Below are 24070 nucleotides of genomic sequence, written 5' to 3'. Positions count from 1 at the left end.
TTTAATTTCCTCAGGGAGAAGGACGATTGACACGACCGTCTACATAGGTTCCTTAGTGCAGGCCCTTTGTAAGTCGCAACGAGGACCTCCTTTCCCTTGCACATGTCACACTAGTTGAAGCAGGGGTCTCAGCCCCCCTTTCCAGCCATCCAGTCTTCTCCAAGATGGCCGATACATTTTTAAAGGGGTTTCCTCCTCCTGGAGCCGACGCGTGTTGATGACGTGACGGCTATTTAGCAATGAGCTTCCCAATCCGGCGTTGCACGTAATTTCCATACGCCCGCTAATCGGGCTCGACACTCCGCTGCATTCGATGGGAGAATTGCCTCCTGTGCCGGATGCACGCTGTGCGCGGACTAGCGACACAGCAGAAGGACCCTCCACTAACATACTTTACACAGTAAGTCCAGATTTTTAGCCAGCGCTAGACTTTCTGTACTGGGTTGACCAGTTCCCCTTTGTTCCCTTCGCCGGACTAACAGCCGCGTTATTTTCTATTTTCTCTTCTTGTGTTAAGGCTTCCTTAGGACGAAAAACCCCTGGGCCCAGACAAAGGTTTTGGACCAGTTAAGGTATTTAGCTCTTGGCTGCTCCTTCTTTTACCACGGCAATAGACCCACCAGCCAGCAGCATGTGAATATGTTTTACATGTTTGTCCTTTAGCCCACGATGGGACATTGTGCATGAGTTTCACTTTAAGAGTTTGTGGCATATTCTTGATTCACACAGGCACCGTGTGCTCATTTTGGTTTTGTAGGGATGCATGTAGGGGCGTTTAGACTCCATTCAGCCACATAGCCTGCACCAATAAATTTTCGGTCCTTTTTAAGTGTTTTCAGCTTATTGTGTCTTTTTCGGTTTGTTATTAGGCAATGTTGTCCCTTTGTAGTCCTGATGAGGCCCTTATTGAAAGGGCCTAAACGCGTCGACATTTTGTGGATCTCGGCGAGGGTGGATATAAAGTGTATTTGACCCTTCAAAGTGGCACCACACATTGCAAGGAACACCAAGAAGAAATTGATAGGTGTCCAGCATTTGTGGGTACAGGAATCCACAACCATTGCATTTGAGTGGATTACGACTACAAGTGCTCTACGTAACCACTACCTCTTATTGAGGAGATTAATTTGGGGCAATCTACAGAGGTTTTTTTTCTTTTGTGTGATTTCCGATGACGTGTTTTTTAACTGTTGATGGCTTTCTTGTGCTATGTTTTGATATCACTGAGACATTTCGTCATTTTTGAGTCATTTTTGGGTGTTTTCTTTCTTCATCCTGCTTTAAAAACGTTCAAATAAATGTTATAAAGAAATTACTTCTCGAAGAGAGTATTAATCACTTCCTTCATAAATAGGATAATTAATCCCAGCCTTTTGACCAATCTTGTTTTGTATTATTTTTTCTTACCTAGGTCAGGTAGGGTTTGTTGGGTAAACCTCTTCTTCTCTACAAGAATAGATTTAATGTGCCATAGTTTTCTTTGGTGGTATCTATGCATATTTTGCAGGTCAGTCATTTTTAATAACACATTAAGGGGGTCATTACAAGTGTGGCAGTCTAGACTTCTGCCAATGTAGTGGTCTGACTGCCATATTACAACTCTGACGGTCGGACCACCAGGGAACCGGCAGCTCCAGCTGTGGCGGAGATTCAAATTCGCTAGGGCAGCTCTATAGGCAGCGCTGCCCTGGGGATTATGGCCTCATTCTACACCAGCCTTTTCATGGCGGTAATACCGACATGAAAAGACTGGTGGAGAATAGGTGCAGGGGGACATAGGGAGGGCCCCTGCACTTCCCATGCACTTGGCATCGTCTCTGTAGGGGCCCCCCTGCCCAGTACCGTTGCAATGTTTACCGTCTGCTCTACAGACAATTAACATTTCAAGGGTGCTGGTGCACCATGTAGGCGACCGCATTCCCGCCGGCTCAATTACAAGCCGGATATTATACTGTAGCCTGTTTCCAGCTAAGCCAGTGTGCGGAAACTAAGGTTTCTGCCCGCTGATCTAACGGGAAACCCATAATAACTCTGGTGGGGTGGTTGCTGCCTAGGCGACGGCCACCCTGTCGGGGTCGCCAAACTCGCAATGACGGCCCAAGTGTGTGGTAATAGTCACCTCACAAATTTATTTGAAACTTTTCACACATTTTGGCAAAAAAATCTATTTTTGAATTTGGCAGTGTTTGTTCATTATGTCAATTCTTTGTAGGGGGTGGGGTAATCCCTGTGACAAATAAACAAAAAAAAATCCTAGAGGCCCAAGGCAGGGCTCAAAAACTCTACTTGACTCTTCGCCAGGCCAAGCTATTTTTAGGACTCGCTCGCCCCTTCTGGCGAGTTGACAGAGAATGGGTGTTGTGTTCAGTTGAAAAGTGAAAGTGCAATAAAAAATTCCTTCAAATCTTGTTCTTCTGTCACATTTACTCTCTCTGTTCACAGACAAAGGTCAAAAGTCAGTTTGCCCTACAATGGAATGAAAACAACTCAGAATACACTGTGTTGATGTGCAAGGGATGTCTTTTGAAACCCAATTGTCCCATATTGTTAATACACTACATAGTTTAGTCAGTAAAACTGCAAGTTAGTTGAAAGGTTTTGGGCATTTCTTGGAAATTTAGTGTGTGTAGATGACAATATGCTAACAAATCATGGTTTAGTAATATATTTATTAAAAGTGAGTGTATAAACAAACTGAGAAACACTCCTGCCTTGATGGCAATGCTGTTAGTAAACTAAAAGAAGTCAGGAGTCACGTGTCCCCTGTATGTGGGCTAGATTCTTGTGATACATGCAGCAAACTTTGGTCTACTTAATCAAACAGAAGAGTTTTTTTGTACTGCAGAACTGCTGAGCTCACATATTTGAAGTTGCAATCATATGTGAGAATGAACAAAAAGGCGACTCTGTAAACTATTTGCCTAGGATCGTACAATTTGAGACCCGTTTACGGGTCAAGTACATTACAGTTGGGTCAAGTAGATTATTTGGGTTACTCGACCTGCAGGTCTAGTAACATTTTAATGATTTTTCAAGGCCTGTAAGGGACGAGCAATGTTGTTACTGTCTGACAATGTAAACAGTTGTTTGTGGTGAATACTAATATTGTTTTCCTTCCTTCCTCCATCCCTTTCTCCCTCTTCTCCTGCCAGACCTATAATACCGGTTAGAGATAGTTGCTCGGCTTCCCCTCAGAAAATGAAAGCCATTTCACATGAGTATTGTTTGCTTGTGGTTCTGGAATGGGAAGAAGCAGTCACCACAATTACTGCAGCTTCCTTAGATAACCAGGAGCATTCTGCCCACTGCATCGCTACCACTGTAGGCAGCTGAGGTAAGCAACCACCCTTCAACCACAGAGACCCTCCCAATCATAAAATGACTGAAAGAGGTGAAGGAGGTCCATTGGGCCCTACAAAGTACCCAGAAGGTCATTCTAAGGATCCTGGATTCTAAGGCGGGATATTTCTATTAGGGTAGAGTTGGGACCTCTGTGGGAGGTGAGTTTGGGAAGAATATTTGGGGCTGACGCAGGTAGTTTAGTGGGTGTATGAGGGCAAGCGTTAGGCTCAGGGGTGAGCTTATTGTGAGAGGTGAGGTTGGGTGCTTAGATTCCTTTTTTTTAATTTTTTTTATTAAATGTAAATGGGTTTCTTTCTTGAATATTGGTCTCTTTTTAATTTATAACAAAACATTACTTGTTAGTCTAGCATCCCTGTTAATTAAACAGGAAGATCCAGCAACTTAGTATTAACCAAAGCTGAGCCCCACCCCCGGCAAATGTCCAACTATGTCTATCACTTATCATCCTTTCGTTAGTCTCTCTCCCTCTACTTGAGCTCACTCCTTTGCTAGGTTAGGTAGGTTATTATCTTTAGCTTATTATCTTAACTCTTCTAGTCCATTAACTGTTATCAGTGCTGGAAATCTGTTCATGACCATGCCCAACCCCCCCCACCCCCTTTCCCATTTCAATGGTTGATCGGGCTTACTTGCACCTAACATGCATCAGTAATAGTAGCGTACTTAATGCTTTTGCCCTACCGCTCTTCACGTTCTTAGAACTTCTTTTCTTACCCGAATAAAAACAGTGATGCCTGCTATTTCCTCCAGTCAGCCCAATACCTTAAGGTTGGGTTTTTTCAAAGGGCATTAGTGCTGGTGGTAGCCCAATGCTAACAGGGAAGGTATCACTGGCAAAACAAGGTTGTTTCTATTTTGACTGATGCTGGATAACCAGTCAGAGGATTCTTATTCTTCATCAAAGGTATCTAGAATAGAAGAAAAAACAGAGTTCAAGACAGAAACCATCACAATAAAACCACTAGCAACAAAATAGCGTTATTTACTAAAGTAGGCAGTTCTAAAGCTCTTCGAGTTGTTAGGAGAGGGTTACTCTAGTAGGATCCGTGGACTATAGTTTGTGGGAAGAAAAGTGCACACTGCCTATGCTTAGCCAACCTGTGTTGTAATTTATAATACGTAGTATGAAATAGCTTTGTTCCCTTGGTAGGAGGTGTGGCGGGTGAATTTGCATTTTGTTAAAAAAAAATTAATCAACTTCTCCTGTAACAGTTGGCGTAGCTTTAACCACATCTGCCCCACCAAGTTTGAGATCTGTTGATGGTGGAATTTATCAACACAATAGATCACACAGTGTGGGGTAAGAGGGTTAGGGATTTCATGAATGGGGGGGGGGGGGGGTTTAGATAAAGGTGAGAGATAGACCAACGCAACCTCCATCAAGTCCATGAACTTGTTGAATCTTTCATGGAAAGATGATGAGAGATCAGTTGCCATATTCAAAGAATCTTTCAGCCCCAGACCTGTGATGTTAGACTGAGTGACCTAGCTAATCATTACCTAGACTTCAAAAATGCAAAACAGGGAAGAAACAATGCACTGTAAGAAAAATTATACTATATACAAATGACCAGTGCCACTGTATTCTTTTGGCATTTTCTGTCTTGGGTGCGGGGGTGAACCCAAAGCAGGAGCGCCATGGAGTTTTCTTGCAGAAGAGAAGGCCTGTAGAATGCAAAAATAAAATTACAGTATTGGAGAGTCAAGCATGGTGCATGAGAGTCAGAGGGCGGCACTTAGGCTTGTACAGTAGTGTGCCATTAACTAAGAGCCTATCTCGTACATATAACAGACAACTAGCTGCATGTACCTGGCTGATAACCCACACGATAAAAACGTTTATCTGTACCCATCATGTGAGATATCCAGACCACAACCACTTAGTTTCCACTTGACCCACTAGTCTGCATTTTCCTAATCATCACACCTCTCTCCACTACAAGGGGTATGAGCTTAGAGTTCTCTTGTTTCCCTTAGAAGTAGATAGTCATTAGTCCTTGTGGCTGTTGTCGACAGTACTTGAAGATTTCATCTAAAAAGAGACCAACCTGTTGAACCAGAAAATGAAAATAAATTGAGTACTAATCTAGTCTAGGTAAACCGTGGTCTCCAAAGGACCTAGAAACGAAATTCTTAAGTTAACAAAAAGACAGTACCTGTAAAGACCCTCCCATCCATCACATTAATCACCATAATTTGGTAATCCTTCATGCAGGTTACCTATTCAAGCATGCTGTAAATTTTCCTATGTCTCTCTCTCTGTGATGGAAATGTTATACAATACATGGGATCAGTGCAGCCTTTTTAGAATCATCACTGGCATCACAGTATGGAAATGAAACAAATGATAGCGGTGGAAGAGAACTCTGTTCTTTTATGAAATGGAGACTTTCAGTGCAGGCTTTGATGCCTTTGCTGTTTTCTAAGTCCACTGTTGAACCGAAGGTTTTAATTAGTCTTTCTTACCTCGCACTGCACGTTCAGCCCCAGCAAAAACATTGCAATGTCCTTGAGTGATTATCTGTGCTGTTGTTTTGCTACACTAATGACCAAGCTAAAACACTCGTGCACTGGCAAAAATCTCTGGAATGTGCTTCTTAGTCCAAAGAAGACATTTATTATTTCACTACGCAAAGTTCCTAAAAGGAGATTAGCATGCTGAAAACACACGTTCAAAAATGGTCACAGCAATGAAATCTCCACTGCAATATACACTGCAAATATATGTATCTATATTATAATGCAAAGCAAATAATGAAATAAAAAATATGCATCACCATGAGAAAAGGGTATCACTGCTTCATCTCCCTTCTATTCAGAATCAGATCGCCAGAATCGATCAAGGAGAGAAAGATCAATTATCCTCACGGGAAGGATGGGACACTCCAGCATCCTGGAGGTGCCCGAGATCTGCAAACACACTGTCCCCACTCCATCTGGTCTCGGCTTTTTATACTTTGAACAAACAAGAGAGGAACATTTTAGAACCTCTCTCTCCCTGCAGAAGTTTTATTTAATCAAAAAATTTTGATTGCTTAAGGCCTGCTTTGAAAAAAAAACATGTCGGGACTTCGCCACAATCCCAAGGTGTCAATTCAAAACAAGACCATTCCCTGCTGTCTTAGTACACTTTTATCAGCCTAAGCCCTTGGTGGGGAAAAACACGAAGAATAAAAAGTTGTGCACCTTGTACAATGTGGAAAACTACTTGCAGCTTTTAACGTGGCAGTTTCTAATGCTAAAATAAAGTCAATAGCAAAATGAAGTTGGTGGTCACTAATGTGACGGTATGCTGCTAAGCTAAGTGCAACATGGAGTCAGTGGTCAAAACACACATCATTACATTCCACTCTTTTGACCAATGACTCATATCTTATAGTCCTAAAATCAACTTCTCTTTTTTTTCTTTTAAAAAACAACATGACAAGCAAATTGGGTATGCATTGTACACAGCAAAGTAATGAAATGACGAGCAATTACTATAAAGCAATTGAAGTGGGATTTACTTATTGATATTATAAACAGTTAAACCAGGCACACCTACAATAAAAAGACTGAAGCTTATATTTTCTGATTGGGATAATAACTGATTGAATAGTGTCTCTAGTATAACGAGTTGGTATAGAGTTAGATGGAAAACACATGAGTCCTAATCATGTGATGATACACGGTCCACCTGTAAGGTTTGCTGGAATGTAAGTAAAAGTAAGGTTCCCATACGAGAATACTCCGCCAACTGGCAACTTAACATGCTTAATGTGACTGGCAGCAGTCATCCGGTGATAACAAGCCATGTTGTTTGTTCCATTCAAATTGCAATCAAACGGGTTGATAGAACATCCATGGTACTCTGCATTATTCCCATGCAGAACTTTAAACGGTGAAGCATGATTTGTACCACATGCTTCCATAGGTATTGCCCATCAAAAGCAACAGGAGTGTTGCACAACGTTATTGATAAATCCGGTTCAAGTTGGGGTTGCTGTCTTACCCAACTGCACACGCCCGAAGGGAGACCACACGGCACACTCATGGTCAGAGGCAAGTTGTAGTATGATATGTAAAAGGAACAAGTATGATCTTTCTTGCCAATAATGTTTTTCAGTGGAAAGGTACTCCCCTTTTCCTTTCCTTGTTTTATGATAAGCAGAACATTATAAGGGCCCTTGCCTATAATTTCTGGAGGGCCATTTGTGGATTCCACCCACACCTTAGCATCAGGGTTTTTGTCAGTTGAACTAAAACCTCCTTTTCCTTGTACTGTCAGAAGTGCTGGGGCAGTCCCCTTCCTCACCAATCCTCCATACACCGGACTTATGACAAGTTGGGCAATTGTGTAAGCATGTAGGGCAAGTCCTGCAGATTCTGGCATAGCTCTGTAAGGAGCTGAAGCTCCAGGGTTGATTTCCCAGTACACAATGGTGTTGGTGGCCACATGTGATTGCATCTGAGTTAACATTTTCATCAGGGCAGTCTCAGCCTTTTGTTATGGTCTGTTATTCAGAATCTGGAGGGCTTCCGTTAAATGCTCTCTCTAGTTTTGCAAAGTCCCATCAGATTTTTTTTGTCCAAAACACCAGGGACACTACTGTTCTTCTCTGCTTTTGCCACTTGCTCCAATCCACATATTGTCCCTGGATAGTTACATGTAGCACAATGTCTCCTTCCTGCACTGTCCACAAGTCTAAAGCGTGTTGAATTATTTATTTTGCCAAATCAAAAGCACACTGCTGCACTTCACCCCATTCAAACTCATGTTTTTTTTTCTTGTCACTTTGTAACAAAGGGTTAAGATTTTACTCCGATGACCGTCATGCTGTCTCCAAAAATCAAACAATGTCCTGAATCGCGGTGTCTCTTGCCTAGTGCTAGAAGTAGCAAACTCCTGAAACTTTTGTTTTACCTATAGCAAATTCTCTCTATGTCCTGGCCACATTTTACTCTGCAAAAGCTCCGTGAATATATCGTTAACATCCTTAACATCTTGCTTGGCGTAATCTTTTAAAGAATGCATTTCAATGCCTGCCAATTTCTGTGAGCTACTCTCTATTTTTCGTCTAAACATTGGCTGTGCATACACAACGTTCTGCTCATGTAGCTCACACTGGCCCCCACCTTTTTTAACCTTCCCATTACTAGAATGTGAAAAATCAGTTTCCCTGTGACGGCTTGGTAGATATCAGCCTTATCTTGTAATAACTTATTCTGACAAGACAGTATAGTTATAGTATTTTTTTTGTGTCAATCTGTGTCTGTAATTTCTGATTTTCATATTCTAACTGTTTACATCTCTCATGCATTTTTCTGTAAGAAGATAAAATTATCCAAACCCTCCTATCAAGAAGAAAAGGAACATCATTCCATTCAAAAAGCGCCTTTAAAAAAAATATAAGTACAGTTATTAATTCTGTTTTATCCAAGCACCCATGCCAAAACTTAGAAAGTCCTGATAAACAAGAAAACACATTGGCCAAGACATAAGGCATTTTAATTTCACATGCATTTTCAGAAACGGTTTGCGGTCCTTCCTTTAACTCTCTGAATAAAAACATATTTTCACTTTTAATTCGTATACTTTCAACTTCCAACCTCCCTTTAGACTGCAGACTGCAGCAAAATGTTTTGCTACACTAATGGCCAAGCTGAAATGCTCACGTACTGACAAAAATCTCTGGAACGCGCTTCTTAGTCCAAAAGAAGACATTTAAAATTTGACTACGCAAGGTTCCTAAAAGGAGATTAACTGCTGAAAGCACACGTTTAAAAATGGCCAGTGCAATGAAATGCTCCACTGCAATATACACTGCAAATATATGTATCTGTATTATAATGCAAAGCAAATAATGAATTAAAAAATATGCATCACCATGAGAAAAGGGCATCACTGCTTCATCTCCCTCCTATTCAGCAACACTCTCTGTCCCCGGTCCATCTGGTCTCGGCCTTTTATACTTTGAACAAACAAGAGAGGAAAATTTTAGAATCTCCCTCTCCTTGCAGAAGTTTATTTATTAAAAAAATGCTGAGTGCTTTAGGCCTGCTTTGAAAATAACACATTGGGACTTGGCCACACTCCCAAGGTGCCAATCCAAAACAAGACCATTCCCTGCCATCTGAGTACATTCCTATCTGAGTACATTCTTATCAGCCTAAGCCCTTTCAGGGAAAAGAACACAAAGAATAAAAGCAAGTGCACATTGTACAGTGTGGAAAACTACTTGCAGCTTTTAATGTGGCAGTGTCCAATGCTAAAATAAAATCAATAGGCAAAATGAAGTTGGTGGTCACTAATGTGACGGTATGCTGCTAAGCTAAGTGCAACACGGAGTCAGTGGTCAAAACACACACATCATTACAGCCGTGCATACTGATCCATTTAGTTTATTTTCAGTAGCCACCAAAAGCTGCACTACTTCATACCAAATATATTTACATGTGTTTTATTTACCTTTTAAAGCAGTCATTGGTTGGTTTCTTATGTATTTAATTAGGAAAGTATAGTTTTTCCCCAAACTCGGGGGGTGGGGGGTATCATCCTGCATATGATCACTCACTACACTTGCGATGTCAAACCGAGTGCCCTCATACACAGGTGTGTCTTTGGAGTCTTTTCATTTTTTGGGAATTAAATATTTACTGTCCACATTTCGAGGAGAGGGAGAGACTGGTCCTTCTGACTGTGACAACTGCCCCAGCTGCCTTGAAAATGCTCCAAAGACAAGCTGACTACCGGACATTCTAGATACTTTACTGGAAGTCCCTGAGTTCTGGCCACTGTTCCTTCTTCCTAAGCCAGTAGGTCAATGGGTCTGGATCCCGGTATATCTCAGTGGGGTCAGATTCGAGCTCACTCAATCTGTAACTCTTCCAGACTACTGGACTATCCTTGTGATAGTATGGATACTTTTTTTTTGGAATATGGATTCAAAAACTTGAGAACTTGATGGTCTTGGATTTTTGAAAGACTATGGGGCTGATTCCCACTTCAGCGGAGGGGATTACTCCGTCCCAAATGTGACGGATATCCCGCCTGCCGAATTACAAGTCCATTATATCCTATGGAACTCGTAATACGGCAGGCGGGATATCCGTCACATTTGGGACGGAGTAATCCCCTCCGCCGAAGTCATAATGTGGCCCTATATTTTGTATACTGAAAGCCCTGGTGAAGGGTGTTGGCGAAACGTGTTTGATGGAACATGATTGACGGAATGGAACTATTTCATGGCTAAGAGCAAGACCATTGAATAAAGAAGACTTTCAATAACTTATGGACTTTGGGTTGATTTGGGAAATTACTTTCAAGATTTTAGTGTATGATTGAGGGATACAGTTGTATTTGAGATCTATTTGGTCTTGTCAAGAGTTGGGTGGTCACTCTTTAATGCTTCTTGGAGCACCACCCAAAAACATAAGTTTTTTTAATTATTTTTTTTATTATATGTGTTCCTTAGTAGTGCACCTGTATTATGTTCCCACATACCTGTGATTGATGCTTGGGCCAAAGTTTACATGGTGGAAAGAGATAAACGTTTGCTTGGATGACACAAACAAATGTCATTGGGAATTGTTTTGTACCTCAGTCATCCAGAGCAGGTGATGGTAATGAGAAGTAATAGCATTGTGGAATGGGTTCAAAAGTTTCAGTCTGTTTACTGCAAAGGTAGGGTATTTGAAGACATTTCACTGTTGCATTGTTGAAAGAAAATTCCCAACCATGCTTTCTCAAGGTACAGAATGTTCCATTGTATTTGCTGAAGGAAGAACTGGATGTTTTATGCAGTGCCAAGGTGATGAACCATTGAAATCTTCAGAAGGTTGAGTCCTGTAGTAATCCAAGGATTTGTGTAGACCTTGTCTACCTCAACCACTATATCTGGTTGGACAGGCATCATTTGCCAGACAAAGATGAGTGGCTGACAAGTGTCAGAGTTTCTGAATTGTTCATTTCCCCAGGTATTTGCCCTCCTTTATGATGTTTGTGATGTTGGAGGGAGCATGTTTTTTTTGTACGAATGCCATATAGTTTAGCGGTGGCAACTGTGATTTTACAAAAGACCATACAAAGACTTTGGGAGGTTTATAAAAATGTATCATTTTTCCAGGATGATGTATTTGTGTAGGAAAGAACAGAATGGAATATGATGAAAATCTGAATGAAGTGCTTGGTACGTTGGAAAAATGAGGTTTGGCATTGGAAGTGGACCAGTGCAAGTTTGCTGTTTATGAGGTAGATTATTTAGGTGCTGTTTGGAAGCTAAAAAGGATTCTTCTAACCCAGACAATAAAAAACAGCTTTGTTCATTCTTAGGACTGGCTGAGTATACGCCACATTTGTGGATCATTTTTGTGATTGCACAAGGGCATTGAGAGAGTGTTAATGGAGAAAGGTGAGACATTTCTGTGGTTGAAGCAATGTCGGTGACGGCAACAAAGGTTTTGTAAATGCTGTGTAACTAAAGCCTTATGTCACAAAGGATTAATCCATCATAGTCACTGATGTAAGTTCACATGGTTTGGGAGCAGTTCTTATGTGGTCTAAAGATGATCATGAAAGAGACCTGTCGGCTGCTTCAAGAACTCGCCATGGTGCCAAGGCAATTTACTCAGCAATAGAAAATAATGCTTTAGCTTGATGGTGGGGTTACAGCATTCCAGAAAAGTTGCTCGAAAATTGATTTTCCAGTAGAGAACAGATCATAGACTGCTCATTGATCTATTTCCAACAATAGGATCAAAAAAAGTTACTCCCAGCACAACCAACTGGCTACTTAGACTGCAGGAATACACATTTGAGATAAAGTATGTGCCAGGCATAACGATTGTAAATGCAGATTGCCCATATTACCTCTCATGGACGAAAGCTGGGTGGAAGTTGATGATTGGCTGGTGACCTAAGTCAGACATGTCATGGGACGATTATGGAGGAAAAGTGGCAGTGGCTGAGAAAGTCTTGAAAGAGGTGATAGAAAGATTATGTGAAAATTGGCAGAGGTCATGGAATGACACTATGGAATTGATTAGATTCAGGCCAGTCTGGTCAAAATTATCTGTAGAGAAAAAAGTATTGATTAAAAAAGGACAGATTGTTAGTGCTGGATTTTTTTTATTATTTTTTTTAAAATTATTTTAATTAAGATTGATTAAACTAGTATGTATGCCTTAAAAAGAACAGCTTGCCTTTACTTCTGGTGACCCAGCATTTATAGCAATATAGAGCGTTTTGTAAGGGGATGTGTAGTATTATGCGATCAGTGACCAGTCTCGCATTTCACTAGAGATGCCTTTATTATCTTGTTGCATTTCCTAAGCGAGCATGTTAAAAGTTGAGAATGAACATTTATGGCCCATTTAGTTCAAGAAATTTCACTGCCATTGATTATTACTGTTAATGCCCAGAAGTAGGATTTTTCAAGGAAGTGATAAGTGCCAACGCAATGTGTTTTTGTGCAGAACTTTGCAGGAAAGAAGGTTTTCCTGAGGAGGTGATAATGGATTTGAAGTTTGTCATAACACAGGCCTTTGCTATTCTAGAGAGAATGGTCAGGTGGAAGCTTTAGTTGCCCTTTAATAATGCACAGCTTAAAACTTCACTTACAGATGGTCAGGTGGAACCTTTAGTTGACTCTTTTTGAGTGCAAAGCTTCCAATTTCAGTTAAACCATGCCACCCAATTTCTATTGTCTTTTTGTACCCATACATTTTATACGGTGTCGTTAAGCATATGTTTCCTGGGCAAAATGCACCCTCTTCCTTAAACACCCATTGTTCCCTTTTTGTTTTTCTTCTGCACCCATCCTTTCCATCCAACCTGCTGTGACTACAATGCTTGGAACTCTACTGTTTAGACAGATAATCAGAATCTTACTAGTCTCCATACTCCTAAACTCAAAAAAACATGGCTTTATTGCCCATGACTATTCCTCCTGGGTCTAGTTTTCACCTCCACCTGCCTCCAGGACACTTGTAAGATACTAATGCACTTAAGAAATCAATTAACATTAGCCAGATCCCAAGGAAATACAAGAAGTGAAAACTTAGTGTGGGCTTTCATCATGGCAAAAGGTCAACTGTGGTGAAAGTCACTGCATGTAGTGAGGGAGAAACAAATTGTGGAGAAAAGATCATGACTGAAATGAGAAGTATTATGATGTGGTTGAATGAATGAGGAGAGCGAAATCATTTTGTGGCCTGTCTTGCTAAGGTCTAAGAAATTAGGAATATGTCCGTATTATCAAGAAAGGAATGTGAATAGCTATACAACTAACATTTAGTGTTGGTTTTGGATAACCTGCAACGTTTTATTGTTTAGGTAAATAGTTTTAGTTTGTATGCATACTTTTTCATAAGGTTGTACCTTGTTTTCTGTAAGTCACTTGTTCAAGGAGGATATTATGTAAAAAAAAAAAGAGGGATCTGTTGTGTTTTCTGATGTGTTTTCTATGTAGTTATGGAATCTTTCCTCTGTTGCTAATTGGTGTCATCATGGATTCCAGAATCGTAGAGAGTGATATTTTTGGGAAGTTTCTTGGAGTAGACGATGAGGGCTGCTACTCTGTTGCCTAAATGTTCTGTTTTTAAACTTAAGTAAAGGGCTGAACGAGACCCTCTGATTACAGGATAATTTTAACACCCAGTATTGTGGCACAGATGTATTCTTGGTTGGGCACAATTTCTTTTATAGCCTTTGATTGGTGTTCGAGCGAATGATTGAGCTATTGGCCAAAGCAGCTGCATCTTCATTCCACCTTTTGCAGATATTCATGCAGTAGGTGCCAGGTTTATTTGGCTTATGTCACTCTCACTGCCTTCATGTGTCATAATCTCAAGTATCAGGCACTTCACTAGCTCCTTGGTCATTGGATTGGCAGTTGCTTTCTGTCTCCTTTGAAGTACATAATCATTGATATGCTTGTACTGCTCAAACATGCATTACAGCATGTCGGAGGTGGAGTTCAAATTTGTTGGCACCTCCTTATGAGAATTTTACAGGCTTTTACTCTTAGTGTGCTGAATGATCCTCGTCTGCTTCTGGGCTTAGAAATAATGACTATAATTATTTCTAATTCTGCAACAGTTGACCATTATGTTGTTGATGACTACTTTTTTTGAGGATTTCCTACACAATTCGGTTTATGCAGTGCGCTAAACAGAGGACTCTGTAGTATTGTCTGCTAGGCATAGCTTTTACACTATTACTGCCATTATCAGTGGCAACTAATCCAGTGCTGAGACCTCTGAGTTGAAGCCATTCGTAGACTTTGGTATTGAATTTGTCCCAAATGTTAGCTGCTGTATACAATTTCCTCTTAGCAAACATCACAACTGTGCATGCGGCCAAATGCCCTGGAAAGCATCATCAATAGTGAGACCAGCAGTTAGCTCTTGCATCACTTCCTTAAAGAAGATCCAGTGTGCAGTGATGCACATATAATCTGTTGCAAGCCAACTGGTCAACATCTGTTGTGAGGTGGATGGACTGAACAGAACTTTCCTTTATAGCTTTGTCGACTGGTTGCTGCACGTAATGGTGCAGGGCTGGCACAGCAACATTAGAAAAATGCACCTTGGAACCTTCCATATTAGGCAGAGGGTTTCCACAAATTCAAGATGCCCCTCTCCTTCCATAAGAGAAAAAGTGAGGAGGTGAATTAGTAGCTTCTTGGCCAGCTTCTCATTGTATAAAATGAACTTTGTTGTTTGGTTTGGTGGTACGCCAACTTCTTGATGAACATAGCCTTGATAGTTGGGTGGTGTTACTGTTTTCTTTGTGATACCTCCACTATTAACCTATGGGTGGCAGGTAAGCGATTTGTGCGCTTTGGGAAGACCATATTCCTCAGTCCCTTGTGCCATTCCAATGTTGCTGTGGGTGACGACTGCACACTATGAGCAATGGTCACAGAGCTGCTTCCATGGCACTGACATCTCTTCTTCTGTCACAACTTCTTCTTTCTCACCAGCAGCTATCTTTTGAGGTGTTCTTTCCACACAATTGTTGTTTTTTCAGATGTCAATGGCCACTGTAATGTCCACCTGGCAAACCACGGCATACTTTTGTGCAGGGAGTTGAGCATTGTGGGGTTGCTTCCCATGATGGGGAGGAAAGCTTTCTTATTCTGCCAAAACCTGAAGAACTTGTTGATGAGGAGATAGGCTGTTTTGTTTGCCTTTCACTAGAGTGGGCTGTGACTGCAGTGGTGTAGTGATTGCTACAGGGTTTTGGCATTTTGAAAAGATGAAAGCAAGCAGTGTTGATGGAACTACGTGACTCAAAGCAGATTGAATACAGGTGATCTGTACTTCTCCTGTGCCACTCTCCACACTAACAATCACTAGCTAATTGTCATCTCCCTCACTTGGAAGACTTTCTGGAACCTTCCCTTTTCTCTTGTGGTAGGTTTAGTTCGGGTTCCAATCCATGTCAAGTTCATTGGAAGAGGGGCTTGGAGTAGATGGGGGGGTTATTGGTGGTGATTGTGAAGCTGATTTGTCCACTGGAAGAGCAGTCGCAACAGCATCCTGCTCTGCAGCAAGCTCAAATCGCTAATTCCGTAAGATAGTGTTGTATGCAATGGTACGTGTGGAATCCTGTGAAAATTAGTTTTCTGCTGGGACAAACTGATTTCAGTCTAACCTCTCTCCATGATTACAGCCATTGCCTCACTGAGGGACATGGGTTTGGTTTTGGTAGTGGTGTCATTGAGCCAAGGGTGATTCTTCTCCTTCCAGACTCTTCCTCCACATAAAAGGACGCAGTTGGTGTCACTTTTATGGAAAAATGAGGAGGGCTTGATGTCAGTAGTGACATTGGCATTAAACTTCTTCTCCTCGCTGGCCACTTTCTTGGCGGGAGCCTCCTTCTTTGGGGCTATCTTTATTTGACCCTAATCTAACGGGCAACCTCTGCTGAGGCCTTAGCCAGAGGTAGTGCCTAGAAGAGGTTAGGTGTACAGAAGTTGGGTGCAAGACTTGACTGAAGAATGTGCAAGGCCGCCGTTTGGTGTATAAGATGTGATGTGTGAGGTCATGAGCAGTGAACTGCGGGGTCGGGTGAGCTATGGTTTGCCAACAATTAAAAGTCCTATGTTTCTGTATTACTTTATTCCTAAGTCACAGTCATGGTTGTCTCCATGGTCTGACCTCTCCTCGATATCCCAAACAGCTAATTTCAGCTGTACATGGTCTTCCACCTTTCACTGAAGGCGCTGACCTGAGGCCTGAGAACCCACATGCAACTCACTATGCTGTTAACTACCACTGTGCATGGCCAGAGGCTGTGCACAGTGGGGATGGCAGCAGAACTTCCACTCAGCCCTCCTGGGACCCAACCTGTGCTACATATGCCCTTTCTCCGTGCACCCTGCTTGTCACATACGCACAGCTTCCCATGCACCAAAACCAAATGGCAGGGTGTAGCAGGGGGTGGGCCATTTGTTAGGCTAGAACATGCCCTGCGTTATTGAAGGGTTCACAAAACTGGTGCTGGAAAAAAGTTATATTTTTACTTTCTTTCTTGTATTTTTTTATTTTTTTAAGGGAATTATTCAGGTCTGGAATTCAGTGCTAAATGTCTGTTCACTGAATCGGTTAATCCAGGGGCTTTTATTTTTTAGAGTTGGGGGGGGGGGGGGGTAGGATCTGCTCTTCTGGGCTGTCTCTTTCCCATCCTCCAAACATCCACTCTTTGGTCTGGGCATAATCCCTCTGGCCCTTATATCCTGGCTCTTTTTTCAGGAGCTGGATTTGTTTCACAGCAGCTTGTTAGTGTGTGGTTGACATCACTATATAGATTGTGAAATTGTTGCAGTCAAGTATTTTATCAATTCTTGGTTCTGACCCTGCCAGCTGGATTCTCGTGCTAAGAATAAAAACTTGACCAGAATGCAGAATCTTGATATTTTTAGTGGTGATGAGTGCTGACAGGGTTCCCGTGAACTCATATGAGTTGCTGGCAGCTGTGAGTTCCTGGCAGGTAGCCTTTGTTTTCACTATGGATAGCGGATAGTTTCTGGTCTTTCCTCATCTCAGCCTATGCTGTCCTAGAGTCTTAATTACCTGCTTCACCCCTGTAGTACTTAATCGTCACATGGAGGACGTTTCACCTTTTTAAGGAATTTCAGTATTGGCCCCACATTTCCCTTGCAAGGAGGTAAGGTGTGTGTGTTTGTGTATACATACATGTATATATTTTCACTGAGAAAACTAAGGGTTACAGGGACGTTATAGTTGGGTTGACATTTTAGCCACACAAAACCATAGAAATTCTTCAGTTATAGTTATACTTCTAGTTATATCTGAAGAAACTATGACTCGTGCCTTAACGTAACTTTAGGCCACGAGTTATAGTTACTTAACATATTTATATCTACAAATATAACTATAACTGCACATTTCTATGGTTTTGTGTGGTCAAAACATCAACCTAACTATGACTATATTCACTGAAGAAACCAAAGGTTACAGAGACGTTATAGTTAGGTTCTGAATTTACTCATACAAAACCATAGAAATTCAGCAGTTATAGTTAGAGTTCTTTCAAGTAACTATATAACTCTTGCCCTAAAGTAACTATAGCTTGGGCCATCGCCTTGCACTGCTTTTTCTTCACAAATCTGACTGCTAATGTTTCAATAATACTTTTAAAGACTATACAGGAATTGTAATGTCTGCTGTAAAATCTGGGGTAATTAGCAGTGCATGGCAAGAGTTGCGGCCAACCCCTATAACAACCCAACACCACATGTCGTCCCCAGCAGATCTTTTCTTGGGGGAGGTATGTGCCCCCCAGTTCAAACTCTGCCATCGGAGGGATCCCACCCCCCAAGGCCTGGCCCAAATACTTTTGTTTTTTGGGGGGGGGCAGGCGCACAGCCCACCTCCCCAGCCCGATCAAGGCCCTGTGGACCCCATCCCCCAGGGCTCGGGTTAATTATTTATTAATTTCTGGGAAGGCGCATGCCTCTTCCCTCCCCCCCCCCCCCCCTCCACTGGCCGAACTAGGCCCCCGGGGGCCTCCATCCCCAAGGGCCTGGCCATGTGACTTGGGTGTCCCCCAGTGCACCCAGTCACAATCTTGGGGACTGTGGGGGAGCCTGAAGGCCTCTGTGGTGCCAGCTGGCTACCTGTCTCCTTCCGAAGCCAGCATTGCTGTCACAGAGAGGGCCTGTGACAGCAGTTGGTTCCTCTGTCTCCATGCCTGCGTCTCCACAGCCCGAGAGACCAAGGTAACCTCTGCTCGCAACTAAGGAGAGATGTTTTGACAGCTCTCCCTTGCTGCAAGCAGAATGTTTGCTGTGGCCCGCCAGGCCATAGCAAATAGCTATGTCCCGGGGTTGGGCACCCTAGACATAACAGGAGCTGGCCCTAGGGGGGTGGTGGCTCCTCAAGGGCAGCAGCGTGGCCCCCCTCCAACTAAAATAGCCCCAGGGATGTGTTGGTCCCCAGGGCTGCTGGGGTCCAAAACTGACCCCCCTTTTCTTTTTTTTATGTTTGACCTGGGAAGGTGGTGTGGTCCATGGGGCTGTGAGGGGGGGCGGGAGGATTATGGGGCCCTGCACATAATTACAGAAAATTATTTTAATAGTTTGGGCTGTAGTCGTCAAACTGTGTCAAAAATATAGGCAAGTCAACTAGGTAATATACAAAATGTCCAAGTGCAAATAATTCACCACACTTCATGGAGTGAGGTTTACAAACTTTATTGGCTTGCTAATAAAGTTTGTAAATTGCGCTTTCTGGAGTGCAGCAATTTATTTGCACTTGGAAGAATAATTATCGGAAAGGATTGGTCTGCCTTCCTTGCCGGCACCAGTTGACAATGTGCGCCTTGGTATCTGTATCCCGACCACATTGCACTATACATCACTAAAGAAATAAAGGATAAAGTGACATTATTGTTAAAATTTTTAATGAGAACGTAACTGTTTAAAGGTTATCTCTAATGACTATAAATCGTGCAGCCGCCATACACACTTTTGTCAATTATGTAATTTTAAATGTTGCAGTGATGTTATCAATGGTGTTATAGAACATGCCATGAGTGATGTAATATGTGGACTAATTAACTTTGCATGGCAAGTAATTGTTACTTTAGGGCACTAGTTAGGGAGTTAGAGTTAATAGAGAAAGATGTGTTTTTTTTTCCTGTGAATTTCTTGTGTTTTTTTTTTATTTTATTTTTTACATAGTGATATTTTACTATACGTAAAACCAGCACTTTGCCACATGTGGACAGGCCCTGCATACAAATGCACCCCCCTCACAGACCGCTAGCCCCACGTCACACATGGCCTTCTGGCTTGCACTTGGTCTCACTGGCCACATTCCTGCAGATTCATTGACTTTCTCAGTCTTACAACACCAAAATATGAAAATTGAGGCTATTGGCTTTCTCAAGGGGTGACATATCAATATATATAATAATGCAGATCTATCACCTTTCTCCAAAAATCACCAATATTTTTAATCTGTCGTGCATTGCAGTAATTCACACCCTGCAGTGTTTAATAATAGTGATTATCATAAAAATGTTTAAACTTCTGAAAAAAAAAAAAAAATATGTCTGAGTCTTTTTAAAAATAGTTTTAATATGACATTTCTGGGTTGAAAAATGTTAAAAGAAAAACTGAGACCGTTTTTTTTTTTTTTTTTTTTTTTTTTTAATGCAACCAACGTATCTCAGTCTTCTAGCATTTGTTTAGCCCACAAAATACAATCATAAAAATAATAAAAAGAGGACATTGTACTCCACAGAGTTCCAGCCAGGAGTGCTTTAAAAATATATGGTAAGTTCTTCTTGGTGGAGTTTACTACACTCCTTGCTGCCCCCTACAGCATGAGAAAACATGCTTTGTGGTGTCCCTGCCCCTTGTAGGGACATTACCATGGTACAAACAAAAAAAGAATATATAAATAGCTTTCGCAGGGCATTACGGGGCGCTTTTCAGTGAGCAGTGAATAATAAATGAACTTCTCCTGTCACTCATTTATTATTCATGTGTCTTTTAAAAGATTTTTGTTGGTGTCCCTTTACCCTAACCTTCCTCCCCCCACCCCGACACCCACAACTTGTATTTGGAGTCATGGGTGGGGAGCCCGAGTGCCCCCACAGTCCCATATGGCTACCAATCCGGCACACATTGGAGGTCATTAAAAGTTCCCCGCTGGATCAGCGGGCGGAAACTGTGTTTCCACCCACTGGCCTAGCGGGCAACAGCCCACAACATTGATGCTGGTTCATAATTGCGCTGGCGGCAATGTTGCGGTGCGTAGGGTGCAACAGCACCCGTTGCGCTTTTCACTGTCTGCATTGCAGACAGTGAAAAGCACAACAGGGCTGTCCATGGGGGCCCCTGCACTGCCCATGCCTACCCCGTTGCACTGCCATGTAAAAGCTGGAGCAGAGGGGGGTCGTAATCCCCAGGGTGGCGCTGTATGCAGCGCTGCCCTGGTGGCTTAGGACCGCCAGTCCGTCCAGTGGAGGGAAACTGGTGGTGCTGGCTGTCCGACCATGGCCCAACCGCCACAGTCATAATGTGGCAGTCTGACCACCGCAAAGCGATCGGACCACATTTTTGGCGGCGGTCAGACCGCCAGGGTATTAATTAGGACCATTGTGTGTGCTGGCAAGAGCCAGGGTATTTATCATTATGTGGTGGGAGCAAAGTGAAATTCCCTGCCCGCAAGTGTGCGGGCCGTATATGGTTGCATTCTTCCGAGCCAGGAACCAGTGTCCCAGGGATAGTGATGGGGTCCTTGGGGTGGATACCAGCAGGAGGATGGTGGTGTGCGGCCACACCTCTTCTTGCTCAAGAAATTGAGCCCAGGGGATAGGGTCCCTAGCTCCCAGTGGTGGCTTGGAGAGGGGACCGCATGCCACCTCCCCTTTAATGTGCTTTTGGACCCGGGAGAGGGGTGCCCAGGGCCAGGAGTGGCTCAGAGAGCAGATCCTCTCAACCCCCACCCTCTCCCCTCCCCCCCAACCCCCCAATAAGAAAGTTCCTTATCTAGGATAGTACCACAAATGCCAACCTGTCTATGCTCCCTGTCTGACTAAATGGAGTCAAATTGAAATGAGAAATCTTCTCAGGAGTATGGACGGGCATTTAGTCGTATTCATTGCATGGGAATTATATTGGTTAGGGAACCTGAATGATTTGAGGCGAGGTGCATCTCGACCTATGAGATGGTTCGCTTGACTTTAGTACCACATCAAATTCTGGTCTTGGTACTGCTTTAGTATTGCTTGTCTCTCAATCTGGTGATTGAAAACCTAGATGTGAGGTCCTATAAAGTGGGCAATCATGCCCCAAGAATTAAGGGAAGCATCTGGGTCAACAAACTGGTTGGGGGGGGGGGTGGAGAGGGGTGGTAGGGCATCCAGGGACCTCCCTGCCACCATAAAGTGTTTTTGTAGAGCTGAACTTTGGGAAGCACGTCAGGAGGTAGCTTTTGGCAAATTTGATACGCTGAGTAGATTGTGTGTTCGGTCAAGTGTGCTATCCACTCAGTTGTCAGAGAATGTTGACATACCATTTGAGTTCCACATTGGTAAGTTCCAACTTGATGCCTTTGATCCTAATGTTGTTTCTCCTGGACCTGTTTTCATTGTCATTGTCCTCCGATTTCTCTAGGATCAGAGTTTTGGTGAGCCTCAAATGCTTCGATTCTCGGCGAGGACTTCCTGCTCATGTGCTTGGTCTGCCATGAAGGTTTTGATTTTGATACATTTCTTCTAGGGGGTTGCAGATTTCAACCCAAATCAGATATGGATTTTGCCAAATCTTAACGAAGAGCAGACATTTCAGCTTTGAACTTCTTGATGAGGAGCAATTGCTAGCTGGGCATCTAGTATTGGCTGCGGCAGTTGAGCCCCAAGGGAAACTTCATTCTGTCTGCTCTGCCTCTCTTCTGGTTTAGAATCAGATCCTTAATGGATGTCATCTTGATTGCCTTTTGCATAGAGGTTGCCAGGGTTTCTGGGCACAAATTGAGGGCCACAGGAGCTAATCCCCTCCCACTGTATCTCGTTCCTGACTGGTGTCCGTGGGTCACACTCGCTACTGGACCCGTGTCTGTTACCACCGCCCTGTCCAGAAGTGAAACCTCACCCCTCCACCCACTTCTCCGGCATTGGAGGTTGGCCCCCCACACCAGGCATGCTGGCCAACCCCTCATGCAAGTCTCAATGATTTCTGAGCTACGGCCCTCAAAGAAGACCATGAGCTGGGCAGAAAGAGCCACAAACAGTAGAAATTCATAGTCATCGTTGAAAATAAATCGCATGTCACCTTAGGCGCGCTCCTGATTACTCCAATGAGCACTCAATCAAGGTACTGGTCTTCTTGCTCACACCTTGTTACCACTTACCTTGTTGCTAGTCCCTCCACTGGGGTGGAGCCACAGACTTGGGACTCCGAGTTTAGTGTTATCATATCTTGGTAATCTTTTGTGGCCTATTGTCTGATAAAGGGAGGAACCACCAGGTTCAGGGTTGTCTGGGGCCAACGCCTGTCTCTTGCCGCTTTCTGGATCAATATGAAAAATGGGTGCGGAGCAATATCAGTTGCTCTACCCAGGGTCTAAAAATTCAATAGGTGGGTTCTCAGGTGGCAACTTTTGGATCAGTTATAGCAGGCATCATTGCATGCACTTGGCTAGTTGCAACTGCTACACCATCAGGGTCACTATTCTCGCCTGTGGCAGGGATTGACGTAATTCAGTACAGGTGCACTTTCCACTCTTAGTCGATGTAAGGGGGGGCTGCCTCCGAGGGTCCAAAACTGCAGCAAGTGAGCCCCCAAACAGCACTGTTTTGATCTATTGTTATAGGGGCCATCTTGTTTTCTCAGCCAATCACACATGTGACACCACTGGCCTTATTTTTAGCTTTGGCAGTCATCTGATGCAGGGGGGCTGCATGTCTCAAATGTGCTCCAGGTTCTTGTAGTCTGACCTCCAAAGCACACTGCTGACCTCCAGCTGTGAGCCTTGTGCAGAGTTCAGTAAGGACGCCTGTTGCCACAGTCCCCTGTCTGAAAATGCCCCCCAACCACTCCAAACTTAACACTTGATGTAGCCGTTGAGGGTGTGTCATGTACTGAAAGCACTGCACCTTATGTGGGTGAGATGTTGTTAATGCAGTAGCGACCTTGTATTCACAATGTGGATTCTGCCTTACAGGAGGAACAAGCAGTCATCATCATATGTGAAATCAAAAGGGTTAGAGTACTACTGAAGTGGCTGCAACAATCACTTGGGCAGTAGTGCCTAATGCTGTCCTGCTATCACTCGAATTTGCAACAAATATATATAAAAACAAGCCACTTTTGTCAAAGTGTGCAGGTATGTGAAAAAAAACGACTGTCAAGTCTGACAGTGCTATATGTGATGTAAATAAGGAGGCCAAGGGGTTAGATTGGGCTCTATGTCCTTAGAAGAGCCACTTTGCCAAACCAGTTTAGGAAGAATGGATGTAAGAATTTTTGGAGAGTCACGTTCTCCATTTACACTAATTGGTGTAGGTGAGTGGGCTAAATTCGAGGATATAACTTTGAGCTAGATCCAAGTCAAACCCTTAGCTTGTGGTGGTAAATCAATGTATGTGTTCGAAGACTTTGAAACAGTATTGAAGTTTAAGGGGAATACAGCACCAGGCACTGCATGTGTGGCCAGGGATGATTTGTGCTAGTTGAAACAATGAAAC

At 42.9% G+C, this 24070-nt stretch overlaps 1 protein-coding gene across 3 annotated transcripts in view; it reads left to right on the top strand.

The window, feature by feature from the left end:
* The window catches only part of KCTD21 (potassium channel tetramerization domain containing 21), a 60139-nt gene that overhangs the window by 21834 nt on the left and 14235 nt on the right, over positions 1 to 24070 (top strand). The window contains exon 1 of one of the 3 annotated variants that reach the window (XM_069235944.1): positions 3236 to 3334. The exons of the other annotated variants lie outside the window; for them this stretch is intronic. The gene's annotated coding sequence lies outside the window, so the exon portion shown is untranslated. Of the gene's footprint in view, positions 1 to 3235; positions 3335 to 24070 lie in introns of those variants that run through there. 3 annotated transcript variants of the gene reach the window in all.

This window comes from Pleurodeles waltl, chromosome 5 (genome assembly GCF_031143425.1).
Source record: "Pleurodeles waltl isolate 20211129_DDA chromosome 5, aPleWal1.hap1.20221129, whole genome shotgun sequence".
NCBI lineage: Eukaryota > Metazoa > Chordata > Amphibia > Caudata > Salamandridae > Pleurodeles > Pleurodeles waltl.
Note: the sequence above shows the minus strand (reverse complement) of the source record. Positions and strands in the feature narration are given on the sequence as shown.